The following is a 26,514-nucleotide window of genomic DNA, read 5'->3' as shown; positions in this document are numbered from 1 at the left end:
TACTGAACTCTGCTTGAGACTGCCTGCCGTCCTGTACCTTTGCTCCTTCTCTGGATTATCGACCCCTGCCTGCCTTGACCTGTCGTTTGCCTGCCCCTGTTATAATAAACATTGTTACTTCACACAGTGTTGTTGGCTGAAGCCTGACAGGTAAAAGTGACTGCAGAGACATCTTGGGTTGATGGAATTTGTATTGCTGGAAAGTTTTTAAGAAAATAACACTACTTTCAGCATTTCTGTGACTAGTTTCTAAAATGGTAAGTAAAGCATGGATTAAAGTGTGGTTTGTTGAAAATAGTCACTCAGTTCTTACTTATAGTGTTGGGATTCTGTTTTGTGGTTCGTTGACTGACAGTCTTACGAACAGTTATCAGTAGGTCTCCCAATGCACACTGGTACAAGCATGTGTTCATTTTTTAGTCCACTCATAGTCACTGTTACAACTATTTTACCATTGGCATGAATGATCCGCTTTAGTTCTACTGATGCTTCATCTAAATTCCCAATTACTACTCTCCACACGAGTCACCCAGCATGCAAAAAACTTATAGCTCCATAATTACCATAACAATTGACAATGACACTCCCTCCTACAATTCCAGTGACCTGTTGTTGGTCAACATAGAGGCCTGGAATACCTGAACTCTCTGAGAGACAAAAATACAGGTTGTGTAAGAAACTATATGATATGAACACCATAACTATTCAATCATGGAAACATTTCTTCAAATTGAAATTACATGTATTGATAAAGTCCTTTTTACATCAGCAGATGTCATGAAGTGCTTATACAGAGCCCAGCCTAAAACCCTAAACAGCAATCACTGCAGATGTAGAAGCACGCTGGCTAGGAAAAACTCCCTAGAAAGGCAGGAACCTAGGATGAAACCTAGAGAGGAACCAGACTATGAGGGCTGGCCTGTGCTCTTCTGGCTGTGCCGGGTGGAGATTATAAGAGTACATGGCCAATAAGGCCAGATCGTTCTTCAAGATGTTCAAACATTCATATATGATCAGCAGGGTCAAATAATAATCACAGTGGTTGTAGAGGGTGCAACAGGTCAGCACCTCAGGAGTAAATGTCAGTTGGCTTTTCTTAGCCGAGCATTCATAGGTCGAGACAGCAGTAGAGAAGGAGAGCGAGAGGGAGGGAGATGGTTAGAGAGGGTTGAAAACAGAAGGTCCGGTACAAGGTAACACATCCGGTGAACAGGTCAGGTTTGAATAGCCACAGGTACAACAGCAGAAACTAGGTCAGCAGCATGATCAGGTGGACTGGGGACGAGGACAGCCAGGAGTCATCAGGTCAGGTAGACCCGGTGCATGGTCCTGTGTCTCAGGTCCTCCGGGAGGGGAGAGAGAAAGAGATAGATGGAAGAATTAGAGAGAGCATACTTAAGTTCACACAGGACACCAGATACAATAGGAGAATTTCACCAGATAGGACAGACTGACCCTAGCTCCTGGGCACATAGACTATTGCAGCATAGATACTGGAGGTTGAGACAGGGTGGGTCTGTCGTGGGACACTGTTGCCCTGTCCCACGATACCCCCAGACAGGGCAAACCAGGCAGGATATAACCCCACCCATTTTGCCAAAGCACAGCCCCCACACCACTAGAGGGGTATCAACAGACCACAAACTTACTACCCTGAGACAAGGCTGAGTATAGCACACAAAATATATCCTCCACCACACTAGCCCGAGGGGAGCGCAAAATTGGACAGGAAGTTCACGTCATTGACTCAACCCACTCAAGTTGAGTAATCGTTTCTGTGAAGTGTTGACAGTGTGGGGTAATGGGAAAAGTAGCATATTCATCACATGATATAGAACTGTTTAGGTAACATTACTTCATCCTATTCATTCTGCTTCAATGAACAGAGATGCTAGCAGTATATAGATCGTATACATTCTTATGTCGTCATCCACTACATCTTTGATATCAAGGTCACACCAGTAAAGCCCAGTGTCCCCTGTATCCAGGTCTAGATCACTGTCAAGATTTGCTTGTTGACATCATCAGTAATTAAGTGTCTGACCACTGCTCATAGGGGTGTCAGTTCGTTACTGGCTTTGATCCTTTCTTCTTTCTTTTGATCCTGACAAACTCCCAAGTCCCTGCTGTTGGGGTAGGTTCCTTGTCAATCATAGGCTTATTGGTGAAATCATCAATCAGACAATATCTTCTTTAAGAATACAAGTATTTTACACAATTTTAAAGATAAACTTCTCGTTAATCCAGCCACTGTGTCTGATTTCAAAAAGCCTTTACGGCAAAAGCACACCAAACGATTATGTTAGGTAAGCACAGAGTCACAGAAAAACACAGCCATTTTTCCAGCCAAAGAGAGGAGTCACAAAAAGCAGTAATAGAGATAAAATTAATCACTAACCTTTGATGATCTTTATCAGATGACACGCATAGGACTTCATGTTACACAATACAATAAATAATTTTTCATCCAAAATTCCCAATGCTGCCCTAGAGAAGTTAAACCTTATAATGTGTACATCGCTAGTCTGTAGACTAGGACCCTATAAATATAGTGGGGGATGGTCTTATAGCCCTTCCCTTCTATTAATACAACATAAGCATAATCAATTATTATAATATATCAATCATTTGGTGCAGCCCCTATCATGACCCCAAAGTGACCCTCATCACTGCAGATGACAAGCATACCCATAACATGAGTGGTCCAGTCTCAGTTCTTACTTAAAGGTTTGAATATTGCTGTCCATCAATGATTCCCAACCATATTTACTAAGTTATAGCAATTTTGACAAAAACTATGTATATATTTTGTGATCAGAAACATATTATTCTATTCTTATTTACAATAAAAGTGACTACAAAATGACACATTTACCATTAATTTATACTTGGCACACAATCATCTAAAACACAACCAAATAAACTGCAAATGCATCCAACAAGTTTGATTTCGCCATTGCATGATATGCATTTGGGACCAAATACTAAACGTTTGACTACTTTAACACACACACATATTAATTTGTCCAAATACTTATGACACCTTCAAATGGGGGGACTAGATACCTAAAGTCTGTTCATTTCTAAACAGTAAAACAAATACGTTTGAAAATAACCTCAAATCAAACATGACATGCTTGCAGTGATGTAAAGTACTTAAGTAAATATTGCTTTGCTTAATATAAGGAATTTGAAATGATTTATACTTGTACTTATATATTTTAGCAATTACATTTACTTTTGATACTTAAGTATATTTAAAACCAAATACTTTCCAACTTTTACTCAAGAAGGATTTTCTGGGTGACTTTCACTTTTACTTTAGTCATTTTCTATTAAGGTATCTTTACTTTTTCTCAGTTATGACAATTGTGTACTTTTTCCACCACTGCTGTACTGTCGCCTCATGATTACATTTTTTTTCCTCAAACCCGAAATGCTGGAGTATAGCGCCAAAAGAAAAGTTTTAGCTTCACTGTCCAAATACTTACAGTATGTAGGGGAATGTATACATATACAGTAAATGCACTGATTAAAGAAGAGAGCATCAAAACACTACTGCTTCTTAATGATATAAACAGTTTAACCAGAGAGTCTGGAGAAGATAATAAGTAGGAGGGAGAGGGATGTATAAGAAACATTTGTGGGTTTGGAGTCTATGTCTTGTTAACCTGTTAACCTGTTAACCACTAGCGGAACCCCACCGCAACAGCCAGTGAAAGTGCAGGGTGCCAAATTCAAAACAACAAAAATCTCATAATTAAAATTCCTCAAGCATACAAGTATTTTACACCATTTTAAAGTTAAAATATTCGTTAATCCATCCACAGTGTCTGATTTCAAATAGGATTTTCAGTGAAAGCACTACAAACGATTATGTTAGGTCACCACCAAGCCACAGAAAAACACAGCCATTTTTTCCAGCCAAAGAGAGGAGTCACAAAAAGCAGAAATAGAGATAAAATGAATCACTAACCTTTGATGATCGTCATCAGATGACACTCATAGGACTTCATGTTACACAATTCATGTATGTTTTGTTTGATAAAGTTCATATTTATATAAAAAAAAATCAGAGTTTACATTGCCGCGTTACGCTCAGTAGTTCTAAAACATGCTGTGATTGTGCAGAGAGCCACATCAGTTTACAGAAATGCTCATAATAAACATTGATAAAGATACGACTATTATACATGGAACTTCAGATACACTTCTCCTTATTAATGCAACCGCTGTGTCAGATTTCAAAAAAACTTTACGGAGAAAGCAAAACATGCAATAATCTGAGTACAGCCTTTAGACAACGAAGAAGCCAAAAAGACACCCGCTATATTGGGTAGTCAACATTACTCAGAAATAGCATTTTAAATATTCACTTACCTATGATGATCTTCCTCAGAATGCACTCCCAGGCATCCCAGTTCTACCATAAATGTTTGATTTGTTCGATAATGTCCATCAGTTATGTCCAAGTATCTTCTTTTGTTAGGGCGTTTGGTAAACAAATCCAAAAGCGCGTTCAGGTCGCGCCGAACGTCGGACGAAAAGTTCAAAAAGTTCCGTTACAGCCCGTAGAAACATGCCAAACCAAGTATGGAATCAATCTTTTGGATGTTTTTAACATAAAACTTCATTAATGTTCCAACCGGACAATTCCTTTGTCTGTACAAATGAAGTGGAACGTAGCTACCTTTCACGAGAGCGTGCCAGACCAAGGCTGTGGCACTCTGCCAGACCACTCACTCAATGAGCTCTTATGAGCTCCTCCTTTAGAGTAGAGTCCTCAAAACAGGTTATAAATACTGTTGACATCCAGTGGAAGCCTTGGGAAGTGAAACATAACTAATATCCCACTGTATCTTCAATGGGGGCTGAGTTGAAAAACTACAAACCTCAGATTTCCCACTTCCTGGTTTGATTTTTTTCTCAGGTTTTTGCCTGCATATGAGTTCTGTTATTCTCACAGACATCATTCAAACAGTTTTAGAAACTTGAGGATGTTTTCTATCCAAATCTACTAATTATATGCATATTCTAGTTTGAGTACGGCTGAGTAGCAGGCAGCTTAATTTGGGCATGTTTTTCACCCAGGCTACCCAATATTGCCCCCTACCCCAAATAAGTTAATTATGCACACTCCTGTGTGCCAAGATCTGAGGCCCCGAATAAAATGACTATTTTTCGTAATATTCATAGACATCACTGGTTATCTGTTAATCTCTTCCTGCTTTTGTTTGGGTCCCAATGCCCCCCTCAGTGGCAGATAGCAAAAATTGAATTCAATAGGCTAGTTTTGACATAAGGTTCAATATTCTTTAATAAAAATAAAACATTCAGGTTTTATTTACTTTTTATTGAAGAAACACACATGGACAGTTAAGTGTCCACATGGACATAATTGTGACAGTTTAATACAAATCAGAACTCTCTGAAATTAAATTGGATGGCCCTCCCTTCAGCTAAATATATTCGACCTGAACCCTAGAAAGAAAACAAGTGACCCTCCCCTTTATCCAAAATATTTATTAAAACAAAGTGGATGCAGAGATCATGTCTACCGTTTACCCTCACTTCTTGGACAGACCAGAGCATTAGATATCCAGTTTTAGAAACTGTTCTTCGTATTGTAAGCATTACATTGCAATGCAGGAATTTTGATAGGATACATGGCTGCGGGTTGTGAGTACACAGGCAACGTTTGGACATGTATAGGGGTGGAAAGATCTAATGTATAGTAAAATGATTGCATGAATCTATCATGGTATTATCAGGTCCATGGAAAGAAATAGCCCTTTATATACATTTCATGCAATTTGATTTCATTTTACATATTAGCAGAATATTTTTTAATACCACACAAATTAAATTAAATTACAGGCTAAGAACAGGCTAAGAATGGACAGATAAGATGAACACACAGGCCTATCATTCTCCAATGCCAAATCAGTGTGTCTTGTTCGCAACGAAACTATCCTTGTTTGCAAGTATCAGGAATCTGAGCATTGTACTTTCAAAAGTTTGGCCTACCTTTCCACTTAAGACAGTCAGCCTACACTCTTAGAAAAAGATGTGCCATCTCAAACCTAAAAGGGTTATTCGGCTGTCCCTATAGGAGAACCCTTTGAAAAGACTGTTAGGTTTCAGGTAGAACCCTTTTGAGTTTCATGCAGAACCCTCTGTGTAAATGGTTCTACATGGAAGCCCAAAAAGTTCTACCTGGAACCAAAAAGGGTTCTACCTTGAACCAGGAAGTGTTATTCTGTTGGAAAAGCCAACAAACTCCCTTATGATGGCGCCGGAGGGGAAGGCTGCTGTCTTATCAGCTCTTAACCAACCATGCTATTTTGTTTGTTTTTTCATGTTGTTCGTAATTTGTTTTGTACATAATGTTGCTGCTACCGTCTCTTATGATCAAAAAGATCTTCTGGACATCAGAACTGCGATTGCTCACCTCAAACTGGACGAAGAGTTCTTTTTCAATGAGTCGGACTGGAGGGATATAATACAGACACCCGACCAGGCCCAGATCCCCGTTATTCGCTGGAGAAGGAAACAGAGATTTCGCAGAAAGAGATCAGGGTGCTTTGTGAGGATCAGGCGACGAGTGGCTAATCTGCCATTGCCATCCGTCCTGCTAGCTAACGTTCAAACACTGGAAAATAAATGGAACGAACTGAAAGCATGTTTATCCTACCAATGGGACATTAAAAACTGTATAATCTTAAGTTTCACCGAGTCGTGGCTGAACGATGACATTAAGAACATACAGCTGGCGGGTTATATTCTCTATCGGCAGGACAGAACAGCAGCCTCTGGTAAGACACGGGGCAGGGGCCAATGCATTTATGTAAACAACAGCTGGTGCGCGATATCTAAGGAAGTCTCAAGGTTTTGCTCGCCTTAGGTTGAGTATCTCATGATAAGCTATAGACCACACAATCTACCTAGAGAGTTTTCAGCTGTATTTTTCGTAGCTGTCTACATACCACCACAGACCGATGTTGGCACTAAAACCACACTCAATGAGCTGTATACCGCCATAAGCAAACAGGAAAATGCTCATCCAGAGGCGGCACTCCTAGTGGCAGGGGACTTTAATGCAGGGAAATCAGTTTTACCTAATTTCTATCAGCATGTTAAATGTGCAACCAGAGGGAAAAACATTCTAGACCAGCTTTAATCCACACACAGAGACGTGTACAAAGCTCTCCCTCGCCCTCTATTTGGCAAATCTGACCATAATTCAATCATCCTTATTCCTGCTTACAAGCTAAAATTAAAGCAGGAAGCACCAGTGACTCGGTCTATAAAAAAGTGGTCAGATGAAGTAGATGCTAAACTACAGGACTGTTTTGCTAGCACAGACTGGAATATGTTCCGGGATTCTCCCGGTGGCATTGAGGAGTACATCACATCAGTCACTGGCTTCATCAATAAGTGCATCGAAGACGTCATCCCAAAAGTGACTGTACGTACATACCCCAACCAGAAGCCATGGATTACAGGTACCATTCGCACTGAGCTAAAGGGTAGAGCTGCCGCTTTCAAGGAGCGGGACTCTCACCCGGAAGCTTATAAGAAATCCTGCTATGCCCTACGATGAACCATCAAACAGGCAAAGCGTCAATACTGAACTAAGATCGAATCGTACTACACCGGCGCCGACGCTCGTCAGATGTGGCAAGGCCTGCAAACTGTTACAGACTACAAAGGGAAGCACAGCCTAGAGCTGCCCAGTGACACGAGCCTACCAGATAAGCTAAATAACTTATACGCTCGCTTCGAGGCAAGTAACACTGAAACATGCATGAGAGCATCAGCTGTTCTGTACAATTGTGATCACGCTCTCCACAGTCAGTGAGTAAGACCTTTATAGTGGTTAACATTCACAATGCCGCAGGTCCAGGCAGATTACCAGGACGTGTACTCCGAGCATGCGCTGACCAACTGGCAAGCATCTTCACTGACATTTTCAACCTTCGCTGTCTGAGTCTGTAATACCAACATGTTTCATGCAGACCACCATAGTCCCTATGCCCAAGAACACTAAGGTAACCTGCCTAAATGACAACCAACCCGTAGCACTCACGTCTGTAGCCATGAAATGCTTTGAAAGGCTGGTCATGGCTCACATCAACACCATTTTCCCAGAAAATCTAGACCCACTCCAATTTGCATACTGCACCAACAGATCCACAGATGATGCAATCTCTATTGCACTCCACACTGCCCTTTTACACCTGTACAAAAGGAACACCTACAGTATGTGAGAATGCTATTCATTGATGATAGTTCAGCGTTCAACACCATAGTGCCCTCATAGCGCATCACTAAGCTAAGGACCCTGGGACTAAACACCTCCCTCTGTACCTGGATCCTAGACAGCACATCCGCCACGCTAATCCTCAGCACAGGGGACCCTCAGGGGTGTGTGCTCTGTCCCCTCCTGTACTCCCTGTTCACTCATGACTGCAAGGCCATGGTCGACCATCATTAAGTTTGCTGATGACACAACAGTGATAGGCCTGATCACCAACAGCAACAAGACTGTATATAGGGAGGAAGGTCAGAGACCTGACCATGTGGTGCAAGGACAACAACCTCTCCCTCAACATGATCAAGACAAAGGAGATGACTGTGGACTTAAGGAAAAGGAGGACCGAGCACGCTCCCATTCTCATCGATGGGGCTGTAGTGGAGCAGGTTGAGAGCTTCAAGTTCCTTGGCGTCCACACCACCAACAAACTAACATGGTCCAAGCACACCAAAACAGTCGTGATGAGGGCACGAAAAAACCTATTCCCCCGCAGGAGACTGAAAATATTTGGCATGGGTCCTCAGATCCTCAGTTCTACATGGAACTGTACCAACGCAGACAAATGTACATTTTATCTGCTGGCTATTCTTCTTCCGTGGATTACAAGTCTTTCCCTAAAAGCTGACTGGGTTTAAACATCTTCAACTGTACAAAAAATGAATAGCTAAATCAATTGATAGTGACTGTCACATTCTGACCTTTATTTTCCTTTGTTTTGTTTTTATTTAGTATGGTCAGGGCGTGAGTTGGGGTGGGCAGTCTATGTTTTGTGTTTCTATGTTTAGGTTTCTGTTTCGGCCTAGTATGGTTCTCAATCAGAGGCAGGTGTCGTTGGTTGTCTCTGAGAATCATACTTAGGTAGCCTGGGTTTCACTGTTGGTTTGTTTCTGTGTTTGTCACCACACGGGACTGTTTTGGTTTGGTTTTCGTTCATGTTCACATTTATTGTTTTGTATTTCTTAGTGTTCAGTTTATGTTTTATAATAAACGATATGGACACTTACCACGCTGCGTTTTGGTCCGATCCCTGCTACACCTCCTTTTCAGACGAAGAGGAGGAAATCTGCCGTTACAGTGACAGAATTAAATTACCAAGCAAAGTCTAATTTTTTTGTCTCCTCGACTATAGAAGGTTGTAGTTTAGCCTCTGAATGTCAAAGAAATTAAACAATGATACAATGCATCCTCATGTGCATCAGTATCATGTCTTTCCCGTGTATTTTACATCTTGTTTCTAGGATAAAGCATTGCTGACCAAAGCGCTTTTGTGGATCACTTTATATAATCAGATCTGTTTTATTTTCTTAAAAATCTTAAGCTAACAAGGGCTAGGACTGTGCTTTTTGCCATTTTCTTTAATAAAAGGTAGGATTATGGCAATCCCTCTCATACCCTGCAATTTGAGTCTCGGTTTTAACATAACAGCCTACCTCTGTCAGCCTACCTCTATGTCAGTGATGAATTATTTAAAGAGTGTATGGTGGGTGGAGGAATTGACTGACAAATCTTTGGATATAACAGCTTATAGCCTAATTTCATCTGTCAAACAGGTAGGCTTAACTCTTATTTCTAAACTAGGAAGAAATAGGCTCCAACACAAAGCCTTCTTGTTGTTAGTAAAGTCTAATTTAAACGAAGACTGTTGACTTCAATTATGCCTTCTCGAATTTGCCTTCTTCTGGCACCATGAGCTGGCCATTTCCGAAAGTTTGTGATGCAGCTCCTGCTTCAAGTGTCAGCAGCCAAATGTAAATTACTCCAATCTGGCTTATTGTGAGGTCAATAACTCTGATACATATATCATTGGCTAGAAACATTTAGTTTTAGTCAAATAATTTATAGTAGTATCAAGTCATCAAAGTTGACCTCCAGTCCTCCTCCTCTTAGTGCTCTCCTTCTCAAAAAGAAAGGTGTAATCAAAACAAAGATTCAGAAGAAGCTTTTGACTCTCCTCATGAACCGCCGCTGAAGGCTTACACAACACAGCCATTGGTAAAAGTATTTGTTTAGCAAGAACAGAGCAGGCTGGGGCTCAGGGTTGGAATATCCATCGCAGTGTGTTTTAATGTTGCTCTGTGCTTCTCCGAGCATGCACACATTAAATAGCCTATAAGGGCACTTGATATTGCACGCCCAGTGGAAAATCAGAGATGAGGGGCGGCATCCGGCACACATTGTACATAGCCAAATAAGCAACTAATTCTAAAATGCTGTGAAATATGGAAATTTGATAAATTACAAATGACATAACCCTCCCTGAACTAGAATTACAAATACTAAACCCTCCCCTTGACTGAAATTGAAAAGGCATTACCCTCCCACATTTCCCTCCACGTAACCATTCTGTACATTTCGATTCATCCTTGAAAAAGAGACCAATACAAATAATTAGGACAAATGTTTTGGGCAGGGGGGGCCAAATCAAAGTATATGTTTTACTGTCAATCTGGACACATTTCTTCTGATGCCTTAGTACACTGAGATCCTCCAGTATTTTCCCCCATAAAGAGATTGTCTGGTTCTTTGGGACCAAGGATTTAATGCTGTCACTGCTCTGCTGCTACTCCCTGCTGGAGAGAAAGTGAACCTTCAGTCACTCATCTAAAACCATCATTTGTGTGCAGTGTGGTTTCCCACTGGATTCACAATCATAGCAACATGTTGTCAGACGAAGTTAAAGGATGACAGCAAATGAAAAGGCAAACATGCTGCATGACTGAAGAGTAATGTTATGTTTATGCTTTACACAGACCTATCTCTGGTGTTGGGCCACTGTGCTGTAGACCACATCATCTGGTTCTGCTGCCTGTAAGAGAGGAGGAACACACACACACACACAGTCACACACACACAGTTATAATGGTGATAAACAGCTCCTTCTGTATTGATGCAGTACACAGTAGACACATACAGGCACAAATAAGTTAGTCAAATCATCAAAACAGAATATCTGCTTTTTATGTAGGCCTACATTTGGTTGGGTCTTGTTCTTGGTGACCACAGTGCTGTATGTCACTGCATCATCAGGTAATGGAACCTGCTCATAGACAGACACACAGAGTTATTCAGAAAACACAAAACACATAATAATTGTTAGTCAGCCCAATCTTTGCATTTACTTAATCTTTTAACTGGTGTTATTTACCATGCTTAAACAGTCACAGTACATAACGTAGTTCATGATAACTATTAGCATAGCTATGGATAGAACGCTGCTAAACAAGGAACATAACATCAGTAAAGCAGCCTTAGCTTTGTCTGTACATTCAGTTGGGTCTTGTTCTTTTTGACCATTGTTCTGTATGTAATTGCATCGTCAGGAAAAGGGTCCGGCTGGTAGACAGTTACACATGGAGTTATTCAGAAAACATATACATCCATTTGACATGAGCATAGTTGACCTTTTTTGCTGTCCTGTGCTGCTTAGGGATCACAGTGCTGTACAAGTCACCGTGGCTCTCAGGGTTCAGGGCCTGTTTGATGGAGGACAGAGATTAACATGATCACATCATCTCAGAGAGAGACTGACACTGTGGACTTTCACTTTGAGTTAGTGTGAGTTCAGTTTGAAGTGGGGGGCTGAAGTTTGGTTGCAGATGGTTTAGGTTGGGTTGGAGTGGGTTAGGTTAGGTTGGTTTGGGGGGGGGGGTGGGTTGGGTTGCAGAGGTTTAAGGGGGTGTAGAAGAGGATTTGGTCAAAGGGATTACGTTTTACCTGTTGTTCTGTTCCCCTTGTTTACATCAACCAGTTTTACCATACGCCATAGAAGGATGTCGTACCTCTCATGCATACTGACATGAATTTCCACCTTTTTTTTGCATTTACATTCTTCCCCAATGACAGCACAAAATGTGTTATTGTTCAAGTGTCAGTAGTTGTGGTGAGTGATTTGAGGAAGTCTGTTCTGGTCAAAGATGCATCCTCAGTGCATGACTAAATATAGAAACCAATTTATTTGCAAACGGTTTTACTTAATAGTCTTGAAAGAAATTGGTTTAATTTAAAATGCTTGTTATGACTAACTACTAACCAAAGAGAGCCCTAGAATATCAAGAAGAGAAAGGAACAGATGTGTGAGAAGATAACATGATCATAGCTTACTACTGTGGTGTTTGCTGGTTGGTCCTTTGCCTTCTTGTCCTCTGAAATAAAGAAAAGAGGATGTTGGTACTAGTGATCTTTGATGTCAAACCTTTCATTTATAGTATCAACTGTCCTGTATTTATAATATTCCGCAAATTACAGTCATAAACACATTTTTTTTAAATACATTTTCATTAAACAAATACTTACTATGTTTTCTCAACAAACTGGAATATAAAATACAATTAAATAGAATATATAGATAATCACAGGCATTGATCTACGTGTCATAGGCATCATTTTTGTTTGCACTGTTGCGACAGAGTAGACATACTTTATGGCCTATCATATTATCATGGCAGTTAGCCTAGCGGTTAAGAGAGTTAGGCCAGTAACCGAAAGCTCCCTGGTTTGAATCGCCGAGCAAACAAGGTTAGAAAATCTTCCATTTTGCCCTTGAGCAAGGCAGTTAAACCCCAAAAACTGCTCCCCAGCAGCCGATGATGTCAATTAAGGCAGCCCTACCGCACCTCTCTGATTCAGAGGGATTGGGTTAAATGCGGAAGACACATTTCGGTTGAATGCATTCAGTTGTTCAGCTGTCTAGGTATCTATCCCCTTTCCCGATTAACCATACCATAATATGGAACTTGAACAGAGAAGAGAAGAAAGCCACAAATACTTATATGTGTCACAGGACACGCAAATAGATATAACCATGGGGAAGTGGTACAGTGCCTTGCGAAAGTATTCGGCACCCTTGAACTTTGCGACCTTTTGCCACGTTTCAAGCTTCAAACATAAAGATATAAAACTGTATTTTTTTGTGAAGAATCAACAACAAGTGGGACACAATCATGAAGTGGAACGACATTTATTGGATATTTCAAACTTTTTTAACAAATCAAAAACTGAAAAATTGGGCGTGCAAAATTATTCAGCTCCTTTACTTTCAGTGCAGCAAACTCTCTCCAGAAGTTCAGTGAGGATCTCTGAATGATCCAATGTTGACCTAAATGACTAATGATGATAAATACAATCCACCTGTGTGTAATCAAGTCTCCGTATAAATGCACCTGCACTGTGATAGTCTCAGAGGTCCGTTAAAAGCGCAGAGAGCATCATGAAGAACAAGGAACACGCCAGGCAGGTCCGAGATACTGTTGTGAAGAAGTTTAAAGTCGGATTTGGATACAAAAAGATTTCCCAAGCTTTAAACATCCCAAGGAGCACTGTGCAAGCGATAATATTGAAATGGAAGGAGTATCAGACCACTGCAAATCTACCAAGACCTGGCCGTCCCTCTAAACGTTCAGCTCATACAAGGAGAAGACTGATCAGAGATGCAGCCAAGAGGCCCATGATCACTCTGGATGAACTGCAGAGATCTACAGCTGAGGTGGGAGACTCTGTTCATAGGACAACAATCAGTCGTATATTGCACAAATCTGGCCTTTATGGAAGAGTGGCAAGAAGAAAGCCATTTCTTAAAGATATCCATAAAAAGTGTCGTTTAAAGTTTGCCACAAGCCACCTGGGAGACACACCAAACATGTGGAAGAAGGTGCTCTGGTCAGATGAAACCAAAATTGAACTTTTTGGCAACAATGCAAAATGTTATGTTTGGCGTAAAAGCAACACAGCTGAACACACCATCCCCACTGTCAAACATGGTGGTGGCAGCATCATGGTTTGGGCCTGCTTTTCTTCATCAGGGACAGGGAAGATGGTTAAAATTGATGGGAAGATGGATGGAGCCAAATACAGGACCATTCTGGAAGAAAACCTGATGGAGTCTGCAAAAGACCTGAGACTGGGATTTGTCTTCCAACAAGACAATGATCCAAAACATAAAGCAAAATCTACAATGGAATGGTTCAAAAATAAACATATCCAGGTGTTAGAATGGCCAAGTCAAAGTCCAGACCTGAATCCAATCGAGAATCTGTGGAAAGAACTGAAAACTGCTGTTCACAAATGCTCTCCATCCAACCTCACTGAGCTTGAGCTGTTTTGCAAGGAGGAATGGGAAAAAAATGTAGTCTCTCGATGTGCAAAACTGATAGAGACATACCCCAAGCGACTTACAGCTGTAATCGCAGCAAAAGGTGGCGCTACAAAGTATTAACTTAAGGGGGTTGAATAATTTTGCACGCCCAATTATTCAGTTTTTGATTTGTTAAAACAGTTTGAAATATCCAATAAATGTCGTTCCACTTCATGATTGTGTCCCACTTGTTGTTGATTCTTCACAAAAAAATACAGTTTTATATCTTTATGTTTGAAGCCTGAAATGTGGCAAAAGGTCGCAAAGTTCAAGGGGGCCGAATACTTTCGCAAGGCACTGTAAATGTTTAAGCAAGACCACTTAAGTAGGTGTTTCATTTTGTATTCAATCTTCTATATCTGAAAAGGAAATATAGATATATTTGTAATTTGGAGAATTAAAAGTATTCTTGTTAACCCAGACACCTGTCTCTAGCCTTGCTAGTCACAGGCAGGGGCGGATTTAAATATTTGAAGCCACCAGGCAGAGGCCAGTCTGGGTTTTATAGTAAAGACATGTAATTTCACTGTAAACATGTTTTAATGTGCCAAGAACATGTTTTGATCTGATTGTCAAACAAATCACATCAAAACGTAGGTTACCGTCGCAAGGTTAGCGTTCCACCTTCTCCAGCATCTTAACATATGCCAACGCGCCTTCAATTCGCAAGTGGCTGAAACTATCTCAATGGAGGAAGCATCCGAGCTTCCCTCTGTCTAACTATATCTACTTCATGTGCACTGTATACAGTGCCTTCGGAAAGTAGTCAGACCCCTTGACTTTTCCAGATTATGTTCCGTTACAGCCTTATTCTAAAATGTATTTAAAAATCCCATCTGGTTTGCGCTTAGTGGGACTATCATTTGTTTTTCAACAGGACAATGACCCAACACCAAGAAGGAGAATGATGGAGTGCTGCATTAGATGACCTGGCTTCCACAATCACCCACCCTCAACCTAATTGAGATGGTTTGGGATGAGTTGGACCGCTGGAAAGCAGGCAACAAGTGCTCAGCATATGTGGGAACTCATTCAAGACTGTTGGAAAAGCATTCCAGGTGAATCTGGTTGAGAGAATGCCAAGAGTGTGCAAAGCTGTCATCATGGATAAGGGTGGCTACTTTGAAGAATCCAAAATATATTTTGAATTGTTTAGCATTTTTCTGGTTACTACATGATTCCGTATGTATTATTTCATAGTGTTGATGTCTTCACTATTATTCTACTATGTAGAAAGTTCTAAAAATAAAGAAACTCTTGAATGAGTAGGTGTGTGTAATGAACATGATGGGAGACAGAGAGCTGGTTTCAAGCGCAGGGCGCAGCAGGTGTTTATTTGTAAAGTACCACAGGAGGAGGCAGGTAGTTGGGTCCAGGGGCAGGCTGAAGGTCATACACAGGGTGTCCAAAAAAGCAACAGTACAGACAGCTAGTAACGTCGTCTGGGAGATCAGGTAATAGGTTGATAACAGGAAATTCAGGAAATTCGATAGGCTAAAGTACAGGCAGGGAATAGGGAAAAGGCATGACTAGTGAGGCAGGACGAAACTATCATATGCAGGAGGATTAACTAATGGGAAAAACGGCGCTCCAAATAAAAGTGTATCACGAAACAAACAATACCTCACAATGATGGGGTACGAAGAACTGAACTAAATAGAGTGTGATAATGACAGGTGAACAGGTGATCAGAATTCAGGTGATTGGGATCTGGAGAGCGATCTGCGTTCAGGGGATCTACGTGTTTGAGAGTGTGAGTTGGAAGCAGACATAACAGTGTTACTGTATGTTTTTAATTCAGTTATGATGCCAGTGTGTGTCAGATTATTGGGGGAAATTCAGATACTAATCCACACAAATTATACAATCTATTACTAAACTCAGTAGACAGTATTTTAATGAGCAGAGAGGTGAGCAGTGTTTGGATCTTACCTGTGGTAACTGACAGATACAGATCAGATCTTTCATCTGGTCCAACATTCTCCACAGCACACCAGAAATAGTCAGAGACCCCTGGTTTCAAATTGTTCATGGTCAAAGTGAAGATACATGTTGTAACATTATCAGAGATGGACAACCAATCAGATGTACTCTTAGACTTAGTACAAATTAGATTATAGCAAAACAAGAAATGAGGTCCCCTACACCAGTATTTCACATTGTTTCTATATTTCTGATCATAGGGACATGGGATGGTGATGGAGCCTCCTTGCTTTACAGACACATGTCTCACTGTGGACACACTCTGTGTACCTGTAGACAGAACAACAGAAAACAGATATATAGATGCAGTACTTTCATTTTACCCAGCTGCTCAAAAGTCCCACTAGATTGTCAGCCAAACAACTTGACAGAATGCATAAACTTTTGACCTCTGTAGAAAACTGAGTCAAACTGTGGTTGTCACAAAATGTGTTTGTGACACCAGATAGTAACTTATACTCATATTTAGCTTTGACACAAGATTTTACTCCATCCCTAAACTGTGGACACAATCTCTACTTTCAATCAATTAAAATATATGTTTTAAAATAATAAAGACAGAAGTTAATGGAATATTTATTATATACTGTATCATTGACTGGATGGTTGCGCTGATATCTACTGTAGTACAATGTTGAACAAAACATTTTGTGCTAAATATTTTACTGACATTTGCTAAAAACATGTCAATAAAAATACATTATCTATCATTTTTCATATTGATAGACACACAAGTGTGTGTTTTCTTGTTATGTTAGTTCTATTTTACTGGCAGTCTTATTTAAATGTATTGTGCAAAAACTAGAACTGTTGAAAAGTACAACTATTTTACAAATACATCATAAAACATCTCCGTAACAAATCTGAACACAACATACTTAAAATCTTTAATGTGACTACAATGTCTGTGGACAAAGTAGAAAGAACATTACAAGTGTTACGACATTCAGCACGTATTCAGTCTTAGGGTCTGACTCAGGAACTGAGTCTAATAATATCAAACAACAAAATGGCTTCCCTCACTGACCTGAAAGTCCAGTGAGGAAGAAAATAATGTGCAGGACAAGGAGGAGATGTGGAGCCATGAGTGGATGAGCGAGAAAGTCTGGTAGTATTTATGTTTGTACGGACAAACTGGTGTGTCAGGGACAAGGCACACAGGCACCTGACTACTTCCTGATCCACATAGACATCACTTCTTTAACTCATTCTGTTTTATGGACATAATGCAACCAGTGTTTAACAGGCATTGATGGGGAGTTGAGAAAAGGAGCCTTGCATATTTCTCCTTCCTCCATGTAAATTATCAATGGTTCAGTCCAGTACAATTCTTGTGGAGTTCCCAAGACCCCTACAGTTCTTACATACCAGCTGGTCATAGGTGGAGCCAGGATTTGTCCTGGTGCACCTAAGCAAGTACAGTGGGCTCCAGTGTCAATTAAGAATGGGATAGTTCTTTCATGTACCTGAAGTTTGATTATTGGGCCCTTTTCCCATCTTCAAATATGTACTGGGATACTGGAGGAAAGGGTCTGGGCCTCTTCATTGCTGTTCGTCAGGAAAATAGGAACTGTTGGTGTTCTTTTTCCTTGTTGCCAGACACCTCCTCTTCCCTCTCTCTGTGGTTGATTTCCTCCGCATCCTCCTTAGTGGCCAGGACCGGACTGGTAACCTCCTTGTGCCCGCTGGGGAGGTCCTCCATAGGTTTGGGGTTGCTGCTGATACCCACCTTGTTGTTGGTATCCTCCTGTTTCCTCCTCTGAAATTTCCTCTCCCTCTTCAGTTCACTCCAGGTGTTATAGCCCATCCTTGATATTGAGGATTTTGTGGACATTGGTTCCTCATGTGTCCAAATTGTCCACACACATGCTGGGGGCATTGCATAGATGGCATTCTGGGTGATGGTGGGCCACATGGTTGTGGGTTCCCATAGGTCTGAGAGGGAAATTGTACAAAAGGCACAATGGGCTGTGGTTGCGGCGCAGGTCCACTTGGGGTTGCTGTAGGAGCATGAGTGTTCATCATCACCATGTCAGGCTCACCTCCTTTATTCCTCTTCTCCAATTGAGCCAATTGGGCCTTTTTTACTGTACCATCAAGCCCCAATTTTCCTGATTTCTTTGCTTGTTTATCACAAAGCCAGTTCTGGCAGTGGTGTCTCATATAATCCTTGTGTTCCCCACCCGCCTTTCTATCCCAGCCCACGACATCCCTCAGTTATACTGTACTTTTTCTGGAAGGATGCGGCAGGTTCTGTTATAAAACATGTTCTCTGTGGCTTCAGAATGGTCATGGCGCTCTCCCAATTCCTCAAGCCATATCTGTTTCAGGTTATCTATCCAATCTCTGAAATCTGAGTTGGGTCCAAATTTATAGTCAGAGAGTCTACTCATGTCTCACATGGTAGGGAAAATATATCTCAAGCAGTCCCATAGGTGCGGTCTGCACTGGCTTAACTCCAGCTCAACGAGTTGAGCCTATCACCTCTCTTGGTTAGGGGGCAGTATTTTGAAGCCCGGATGAAAAGCGTGCCCAAAGTAACTGCATGTTACTCAGGCCCAGAAGCTAGGATATGCATATAATTGGTAGATTTGGATAGGAAACATTCTAACACTCTTGTTTCTAAAACTGTTAAAATTATGTCTGAGTATAACAGAACTGATATGGCAGGCGGAACCCCGAGGACAAACCACACCCCCACCCCCCAAAAGAAAAAATCAGCCTACCACTGTTTTCAATGGTTATCACTTTTATTGTAAGGCCAAGTCCTCCCAGATTACAGTTCCAAGGGCTTCCACTAGATGTCAAGAGTCTTTAGAAAGAGTTTCAGGCTGTTTTTTGGAAAAATTAGCCAGAAATTGTCATTTTTCTAGGTGGCTCCCATTTTGACTGTAGCGTTTCCAAGTGCGTGGAAGAGAGCACGTTCTTTGGTATTTTCCTCCGGTAAAGACAATAACGATTCTCCGTCTTAAATTGCATCTTTTCTTTACGTATTAGGATACTTAAGGTTTGATTATAAACGTTGTTTGACTTGTTTGGAACAGTTTATTGATAACGTTTGGGATTCATTTTGTATGCATTTTGATGGAGGGAAACTGGGTAAATTATTGACTGAAGCGCGCCAGCTAAACTGAGTTTTTAGGGATATAAAGAAGGACATTATCGAACAAAAGGACCATTTATGATGTAACTGGGACCTTTTGGAGTGCCAACAGAAGAAGATCATCAAAGGTAAGGCATTTTTTATATCGCTATTTCTGACTTTCGTGTCACATCTGCCTGGTTGAAATATGCTTTTCATGTGTTTCACCGTCCCACCTGGCCAATAAGAAGTTAATCTATTACATCAACAATCATCAAAACACTTACTACTATTAATGCCTTATATATGTATTACAACAAGCAGTTAATTACCTTAGCGCAGGTTGACCTGTTTGTCCCCCAAAGAGTATGTTCTTCCACTCACAATTTCTCCAGAGGCTTATCCAATCACTTAGTATCTGTTTCTCCTACTAGAAGTTTGTATTATGATTCGCTGAATCTTGTTAAAAGGCTGTGTCGAGATCAAGACCCTTCGTATCTCTACTGATGCTGTGTATCGACTCCAGTTACGGGGTGGATTATGTAGGCAATCGGAGTATACTGGGTATGGTCTCTGTTCGTCTCTTTACAAGATCCAGAAATCAAAAGTTACAATTGTTCTAGAGTATGAAAGTCCGATATTACCTTTTAGGTTGATGATAGTTGAAGTATCACAAGCTGTCTGTCAGTGATAAATCAAGTAGCACTATCACACCTTTCCATTGAAAGCATGCTTCTTATATACTCTTTCTTCAGGACCAAGTCAACCCATGCTCTGAGGCACATTCTAATCTTGCGGCTAGCTATTCCTGTAAAGGGTCAGTTTGACATGTCGCACTGGCACATCACACCGACACATTTTTAGATGAGGCAAGCTGTCACTGTGAAATGTCACTGTGAAACTATCACCAGTGACAGTGTCTATGCATCCTTTTATCCCAAATTTTGCATCAGGTTAACCCAGTCACATTCTACTGTTGATTTAGCTTTTTCTTGTTTTGTCCATGACTCGCCTTCTTCCTCATCTGGGGGCGGTACTTGAATGTAAGGTACCTCATTGAACCACTTAAGAGGCGGAGCCGGTGGTGAAGGTGTGTGCGGACCCAGCAAAGGAGGTGTCCTCAGAGTCCTTTTTTGTGCTACCGCATCACCCTCTCCAGGGCTTTGAGGACTCCTCTCCGGGTCCCCTTTCTTTGCCTTTTTGTCATATTTGTTTGTTTCACTAATGACAACTGACCCTAACATGAATCCATCCCAATTTAACACCACTCCTATTAACCATTTTAGATCAGCTTGATAAACATATCTCTGAAGCACATGCATACTATTCTTCATTACTGTTTGTCACTGAGCGTCCCATTTTTGCTATCTCTATAAACTCTACATCTTATCTCCATGGCTCCATGGGACTACACCAAAACATTTCCCCACCTGCTCTGTGTCCAGGCAATTTACAAAAGCAAGTTGTACACAATGGTTTCCTTTCTCGAGCTCCCCCACCTGGGTGGCTAATTACTTCAGTGGTTATTCTCATACATTTACTACATGCGTTGAAGTGGTCTCCTGCCATCTCTTGGGAAGGTCGAGCCTGTATAATACACTCCTCCCGTTAAACCCTTCATACTTCATACTACTTTCCCAGTAAACGGATCCCAGGGAACTACTGCTCCATTATGTCTGAGCGTTAATTCCATGGGTATTACGTCCTTCATTAATACCCCATTTTGATTAACAAACACATTTTGCATTGGCCAGCTTTGGGCCCTGGTCAAACACCTCCAGCAACAGCTTTCTGTTGTGTTTCCTCTTAAACTAAGGTGTCCATGTAAGTATCCCGCTACCTTTATCCCACAACTACCGCACTTATCTAACCTACCCCCCCATGCTTTTCCACAACAACACTTCCCCTTGATACATATCCCCTGATGGTCTAACCCATCCTCTGCATGAGGGGTGTTCCCCGTAAAATGTCTCTAATTTGAAACAGGTTTGATCCCCTATATCCTCTAGATATTGGCAGATCTGATTTCCACTACTCCCTTCTTCATCCTCCACTCTTTCTTCTTCATGTAATGTTTTGGGGAAGCAGGGGGTTAGTCTCTACTTTTTCTCCATGTCTTCCTGTTCCTGGGGGGCGGACTGTCTTCACTAGGCCCCCTTTTTGCTTTATTTCCCTTCTGTTTCTCGGGTCTTTGGGTCTTAAAGCCTTTCTGTAGATTAAAACATACTTTACTTAGCTCTTCAGCCAGCAATACTGCTTCTTCCACTCCTTTGGACAGAACTTAATCACCCCTCTTCTTTCTCCCTCTGTGCTGGTCCTTCTCATAATCCCTAGCCTTTCTCTCTACCTTTGGATTCTGAGCCTCTCCCTCTAGGGGAGTCTCTTGCTTCTTCCCTTGTTCTGCCCTGGAGTGCTAGCAGAGGCCTCCAGCAGGTGCCATTCACCTCCCAACCATCCTTCTACCCTGAGTATCTCTGCCTTTTGCCACATTCTCGGTTCTACACAGGTCATATCCGGGGTTAGAACATGAAGCCTCACACTTGAGACAGACTGATGTCTTCTGAGTCCTTCCACTGGACATCCCTCTGTGTTTACTAACTCCCATCTGTTACAGTCTAGTCGTACCCATTCCTTCTCTCCCCTTGCCAGTGAGTGTCTGGTAAATCTGCCATCCTTTTGGTTTTTTAAAACCCTCCTGTCTAAGTAACTCCTGCTTACTTTTTTTAGACCAAAGGTTCTCTGTGTTTGACTCTAAGTCTAAGACAGCCTGTGTTGACAGGTGATTCTGATTATCACTAGTTATCTCCCGCGTCCCCCCCATCTCAAACCCTAGAGGTCCGTATCTAAAACTGGCCTTATGTACTGGCCAATCGTCATCGGCTTGATACACTATTTGTTTTGCCGGGTCTCCCCTGAGCCATACTGTGGCTACATTCTCTCTCCCCAGTACTTGTCTCCCTGGTCCGTAGCTGGTGATTACCCCTGGGTAACTATTTCTATTGCCTATTCTATCTTGCCTATTTATCTGATACGCTTGCTCTGGTTTTATGCAGTTCAGGCACACCCAGGTGCTCTGGGATAAGACCACGCCGTCTAACCCATAGTCTTTTAACGGCTGTGGTGCCAATGATCCCCAATTTCCACAGCTCACTAACAGCTTCACAATCATCTCCTTAGTTTTGTTGACGTTGAGTGTGAGGTTATTTTCCTGACACCACACTCCGAGGGCCCTCACCTCCTCCCTGTAGGCCGTCTCGTCGTTGTTGGTAATCAAGCCTACCACTGTTGTGTCGTCCGCAAACTTGATGATTGAGTTGGAGGCGTGCGTGGCCACGCAGTCGTGGGTGAACAGGGAGTACAGGAGAGGGCTCAGAACGCACCCTTGTGGGGCCCCAGTGTTGAGGATCAGCGGGGTGGAGATGTTGTTGCCTACCCTCACCACCTGGGGGCGGCCCGTCAGGAAGTCCAGTACCCAGTTGCACAGGGCGGGGTCGAGACCCAGGGTCTCGAGCTTGATGACGAGCTTGGAGTGCACTATGGTGTTAAATGCCGAGCTGTAGTCGATGAACAGCATTCTCACATAGATATTCCTCTTGTCCAGATGGGTTAGGGCAGTGTGCAGTGTGGTTGAGATTGCATCGTCTGTGGACCTATTTGGGCGGTAAGCAAATTGGAGTGGGTCTAGGGTGTCAGGTAGGGTGGAGGTGATATGGTCCTTGACTAGTCTCTCAAAGCACTTCATGATGACGGAAGTGAGTGCTACGGGGGGGTAGTCGTTTAGCTCAGTTACCTTAGCTTTCTTGGGAACAGGAACAATGGTGGCCCTCTTGAAGCATGTGGGAACAACAGACTGGGATAGGGATAGATTGAATATGTCCGTAAACACACCAGCCAGCTGGTCTGCGCATGCTCTGAGGGCGCGGCTGGGGATTCCGTCTGGGCCTGCAGCCTTGCGAGGGTTGACACGTTTAAAAGTTTTCCTCACGTCGGCTGCAGTGAAGGAGAGTCCGCATGTTTTGGTTGCGGGCCGTGTCAGTGGCACTGTATTGTCCTCAAAGCGGGCAAAAAAGTTATTTAGTCTGCCTGGGAGCAAGACATCCTGGTCCGTGACGGGGCTGGTTTTCTTTTTGTAATCCGTGATTGACTGTAGACCCTGCCACATACCTCTTGTGTCTGAGCCGTTGAATTGAGATTCTACTTTGTCTCTATACTGACGCTTAGCTTGTCTGATTGCCTTGCGGAGGGTATAGCTACACTGTTTGTATTCGGTCTTGTTATACTTACCAGGGTCATGTTGGTGGTCACTGTCTCGTTCAGTTCCGGTTCCCCACATTGCATGGTGTCCTGACTAGTATTCCACTTTTGTAGCATAAGGCCATGGAACCAGAAAAGCGTATTTCCCCTGTAACCAATTGGGCTCAGGCTGTATCCAAAGTGATGCACGGGAGTTAGTTAATCTTTGGGCCTAATGCCCGGCCTAGACACATGGTCTGCATATTGGATCCTAGGACAAGCATTTCTTTCTCTAACTCCAGAATCTTGATATTGATATTTGCTATGCCTTATGTCTTATAAAAGCTCTAAATACCGTTAGGGAGGATTCACATTCTTGTTGAAACACCTCTAAGCCTTGTCTATCTGCTTGTTCCTCTTGTAAGTGTACTACATTTAGTACCAGTCCTAAGAAATAAAGCTAATGGTTCTAGGACTATAGTGGAAAGGGCACATACCCACCAGCACCAGCCGATTTTACATTCTCAGTGCTTGGTCCTATATTCCCCCAGTCTCATGTTTCCTGTGGAAACAGGGGAGGCTGGGGGTTAGAACATATATTTATTATTTTTATCAGGGTGGCTGCTTTCCATATTGGTGACCTGCTCTGTCCTGTGCTCTGTTGTCTACTTGTGCCCTCTCCAGGGCCTGGTTTATTTCCCTGGGGGTCAGAGGGGGGTTTTCTAAAGAGATTTCTGATTTTCTCCTTAAACCCTCCTGACTGAGTTACATCTCCTTTTTGCTCACCCTTACCCTCTCCAGGGGATGTGACTGTCTACCATCATATGGCAGGACCAGACACATTCCACCTTGGATAGGGCATCCTGACCAATATACAATTGCCATCCCATTTTTACCGGCCACCTTTTCCTACCATCCCCCAATTCTGGAGCCTTAGTCATGTCACCTTCCAAACAGGTAACTCCATTAAACATATTTTCCTTTCTCATACTACGCCCATAGTGACGCTCCCGTACTATGTCCGCTTTACTTTCCCAAGGAAATAATACAATTTCAAAGTTGTATCAACTGCTGTCTCTTTTTGAGATGCAGAGTAGGTGAATGGATGATCTCCGCATGTGTGGTTCCCACCGTGAAGAATGGAGGAGGAGGTGTGATGATGCGGGGGTGCTTTGCTGGTGACACTGTCTGTAATTTATTTAGAATTCAAGGCACACTTAACCAGCATGGCTACCACAGCATTCTGCAGCTATAAGCCATTCCATTCAGTTTACGCTTAGGAGGACTATCATTTGTATTTCAAGAGGACAGTTACCTATCACACCTCCAGGCTGTGTAAGGGCTATTTGACCAAGAAGGAGAGAGATGGAGTGCTGCATCAGATGACCTGCCCTCACCCGACCTCAACCAAATTGAGATGGTTTGTGATGAGTTGGACAGCAGAGTGAAGGAAAAGAGGCCAACAAGTGCTCAGCATATATGGGGACTCCTTCAAAACTGTTGGAAAAGCATTCCAGATGAAGCTGGTTGAGAGAATGCCAAGAGTTTGCAAAATTGTCATCAAGGCAAAGGGTGGCTACTTTGAATAATCTAAAATCTAAAATATATTTTGGTTTGTTTAACACTTTTTTGGTTACTACATGATTCCATTGTGTTATTTCATAGTTTTGATGTCTTCACTATTATTCTACAATGTAGAAAATATGGCAAATAAAGAAAAACCCTTGAATGAGTAGGTGTGTCCAAACTTTTGACTGGTACTGTATGTGTTTAATGACAAATGGTTTATGCAGGATTCATTTTATGCAAACATTTTATGCAGGATACATGTTTTGACATGTTCAAGGTTGTACTACAGTAGTACAGTATCAGAACCACCATTCAGAGTATGTTTCAATAAAACATATTCCAATAACTTCAAATCAGTTATTTTCAAACAGCACTATTAATTACTTGAAACTAGAGATGATCTTTTTAGTCTTGGGGTGTAGTATGTCAAAGATAAGTATGATTTTAATGGTCAAAGTGTTGCCTCTGATCATGGCTAGACTTGGGTGTGACAACATCAGCACTTTCGGTTGATATCTCAGTCATTATCTGCTGTCAAAACCACATTTTGCCAAATTGTTTTTATTTTTTACATTGCAACGTCATTTGGCTGATCAGCTGGTGTGACTTGTGTAAAATATTTGTGTTGTTGTTGTATCTACAGGTGCACAGAGTGCGTCCACAGTGAGCCATGTGTCTGTGAAGCAAGGAGGCTCCATCGCTATCCCATGTCTCTCTGATCAGAGATGTAGAAACCCTGTGAAATAGTGGTGTAGGGTAGTTTGCTTTGTTGCTCTATTGTAATATGCACTGACCATCCTAAAACCAGTGGTAAGACCTCAATCTCTGATGACATCAACCGGCAAATCTTCACTGTGACATTGAAGAGTATAAGTCCTCTTGGAGATGATTATTTCTGGTGTATTGTGGAGAAGAGAAGGAAAGATGAAGGGGTTCAACTGCAGCTATCTGTTACTAGAGGTAAGATGCACTCCTTGCATATCCAGTAATGGAGAATGAATAGTGCTCAGTAATGTTGCATGGACCACCTGTTGCATGTTACTTGTCCCTTTTGTATCAAAGATTTAAATCCATTTACAGTTGAATATTGCTGTTATGAGATCACGAATGTCTTTGTTATTTTATAGTGCATTCTGAAACTATTCAGACCTATTCCCTTTTTATCACGTTACAGACTTTTTCTAAAATGGATGAAATAAA

At 41.8% G+C, this 26,514-nt stretch overlaps 1 protein-coding gene, 1 long non-coding RNA gene and 1 pseudogene across 7 annotated transcripts in view; 1 reads left to right on the top strand and 2 right to left on the bottom strand.

Annotated features, from left to right (window-relative positions):
- The window catches only part of LOC110528794 (polymeric immunoglobulin receptor-like), a 49,103-nt gene that overhangs the window by 12,014 nt on the left and 10,575 nt on the right, over positions 1-26,514 (top strand). The gene's annotated exons all lie outside the window — the stretch shown is intronic.
- LOC110532645 lies at positions 278-17,586 on the bottom strand (annotated as a pseudogene).
- LOC118965495 lies at positions 10,752-11,353 on the bottom strand. Its single transcript, XR_005052784.1, has 3 exons — positions 11,289-11,353; positions 11,070-11,123; positions 10,752-10,887 (listed from the first exon to the last, which is right to left on the bottom strand). It is a non-coding gene; the product is annotated as an uncharacterized LOC118965495 (long non-coding RNA).

The sequence above is a fragment of the Oncorhynchus mykiss genome, chromosome 1, assembly GCF_013265735.2.
Source record: "Oncorhynchus mykiss isolate Arlee chromosome 1, USDA_OmykA_1.1, whole genome shotgun sequence".
NCBI lineage: Eukaryota > Metazoa > Chordata > Actinopteri > Salmoniformes > Salmonidae > Oncorhynchus > Oncorhynchus mykiss.
This window is presented reverse-complemented; position numbering and strand designations above follow the sequence as displayed.